Source organism: Anopheles ziemanni, chromosome 3 (genome assembly GCF_943734765.1).
Source record: "Anopheles ziemanni chromosome 3, idAnoZiCoDA_A2_x.2, whole genome shotgun sequence".
Taxonomy (NCBI): Eukaryota; Metazoa; Arthropoda; class Insecta; order Diptera; family Culicidae; genus Anopheles; species Anopheles ziemanni.
In genome coordinates, this window is record NC_080706.1 from 78,527,059 (window position 1) to 78,529,567 (window position 2,509).

A 2,509-nucleotide genomic window follows, 5' to 3' on the forward strand; every position below is an offset into this window, starting at 1 on the left:
GGGAATTGGCATTTTTCCCCGGCGGCATTTCAATTAAAACGTGCAGAAAAATTTATGTCCATTCGTTAGGCCGTGTGCCCTCGATATGGGACGAAAAGAAAGAAGAACACAGAAAGGACACTCTCTGCCCGGTAAAGGTCACAACGGGTGCGTGCGTGTGTTTGTGTGGGGTTTTTTCCGGGTCTAGTCAGCCCCTGGGAGCATTTGCTGCTAATAGAATGGTACCTCTCGGTGTCAGAAATGAGTTACGAATGCCGAAAAGGACACACAGGTCCCACGGAGAAAGCCCATAAAGTACACCGTCGAGGACATGGTGGCCGACATTATGACTAACTGTTTGTTTTCATTTCGGGGTCCCAAAATGTGCACATTACCGAGCCAAACAAAACGGGTTTCCAATGGTTTCTCCACGCCGGGTCAGAACTCGATATTCTTTTCATCTCCCCAATCGTCTTCCGAATCAAATTCTACAAGAGGTATTTATTCTTGGTGTTGCTCACATTTCACGGGATAGAAACCGTCGATAACAAGAGAACAGGATGGCTCATAATTCATAATCTCTCCTTTAGAAAGACGGTTTTCTTCCTTAGGTTTTTTGTTGGGACCATTTGGTAGAAAAGGAGGCTGTTTCCTTCAGCCTGCTGAGATCGTTTTTGATAGAAGATGAAAAAACACGTTGTTCACCTTTTAAATTGATCTAAATTTAAATCCTGCTAAGTTTATGTTTATTTTTACTTCTCGCTTTGATTTCAAACATAAGTTTCAGTAAAACTTTTTTTTTGTAGTATTTTCCCTTTTTACACGACAACTATAAACCAACAAATTTTACGTCATTATTTCGATCGCACCGAAAAAACAGCACAAGCTAAAAATAAAAGCAACTTCGCAAAAGCAGAAAAACATAATTTATAATCGTTATTTATTATCGCCCGGCCTATATCTCCGATAGGCTTTCGGCCGAATCGCGGCAGCTTTTGCGCTGCGAATGATGTATGTCTTTTGCTGGCCCGGCTTCCCTTTTTCCACCAGCAGAAGAGCACTAATCCCCGATGTTGCTTTCCTCCCGAACGCTTTCATCTTCCCGCCACCACGGGCCCATCGTTTGTGGCACCAGAAAATTATGATGTCCACCGAAGCATCTTCGCCGGTACGTCTTTATTTTGGTGTTGGTGTGCGTGTGTATGTGTATGAGAGAGAATAAAACAGATTCACTACGAAAAGGATGAAATTAATAGCATGGGAGAAATCGGCACGGAGAGGTTCGATGTTGACAAAACTGGTCACGACGATGGTCAGCGAAGCGAAGATTACAATCGCCATGATAAGCGCGACATGGTGTGGTGTGTGGTGGGACAGCGGTGTGATGATGGCCGTTGTGTTTGTGGGTCACCAAGAAACACGTCCACACGCACTGATTCTGCTGATGTTCGTTCTGCTATCGGTCACTTCCACCGGCCAAATGTGGGTCAAGGACGCCAAAAATGTATCTTATCTAATAATAGATTGCTTGACGACATGAACAACAGCATTTGTTTTTCGTTTCTCATCACACACTACCATATGCTGTTATCTTTTTGTGAAGGTCTTTGATCGTTGTTAGCATTTGCTGTTGTGAGAAAAAAAAAGATTGAATGTCTCTCGCCGATCCTGCCAGGAGTCGAACCTGGAATCTTCTGATCCGTAGTCAGACGCGTTATCCATTGCGCCACAGGACCCTGTTGAATAACTAGCGCAAGTAAAGAGTGTTGTTAGTAGTTTGTTTTCTGATGTGGATCTATTTTTGAAAAGCGTCGATCGTGTACGCTGATTTGTGGTAACAATCTCCCCGTTCTAATCTTAGAAAATGTGTAGCAAATTGAATCACTACTATTCTTCGTACTTGGCTTTATCAATGCACAACCATCGCTTTTACAAACATTGGATTGCTTAGCAAAACTTTCGGACGCCTGATTGTGAAACTCATAAACCTAGTTAGGCTTTGTTTGTTTGTTGGTTACCAACATTTGCTTTTCAATTTCCGGCCACGTGTGTTTAATACTGAAACAAGCCGAAATTATCACTTGTTTGGACTACGGGTTTTAAAACTTCTCGCCGCGATTCACGAGCTGCAGCCTGTATTACGTGACCAGGAAGTGCGATTGGTGTGTCCCTTCTTCGATCGATTTTCCGTCCGACGCTCCCTCGGACGAAGTCAATCCCGCCGGTCACTGCTAACTTACACTCCCGGCTTGACCGGTCCCGAGGACACGCCGTCGTGTCGCAATTCGATCACCGTAAATCAGCACACGATTTCCTGAATTTAATAACCATCCGTAGTACGCTGGACGTCGTTTTGGGTCGTTTGTCGGGTCCGGGAGCAAAATAGCCACCGGGCGCAAATCCGGGCGTCCTAACGTAAAACGGATATTGCAAAATCGACCCAATCGAAGGGGTGAGGGAAAACCCCCCGGGCGGGTAAACCGGACACATCCTCCGAGATCGATTTCTGGACAGGGGGTTCGAGGGTGGT

At 45.0% G+C, this 2,509-nt stretch overlaps 1 non-coding gene across 1 annotated transcript; it reads right to left on the reverse strand.

Moving 5' to 3' along the window:
- Positions 1–1,642: 1,642 nt before the first annotated feature.
- Positions 1,643–1,715, reverse strand: Trnar-acg (transfer RNA arginine (anticodon ACG)). The gene has a single exon. It is a non-coding gene; the product is annotated as a tRNA-Arg (tRNA).
- Positions 1,716–2,509: the final 794 nt, after the last annotated feature.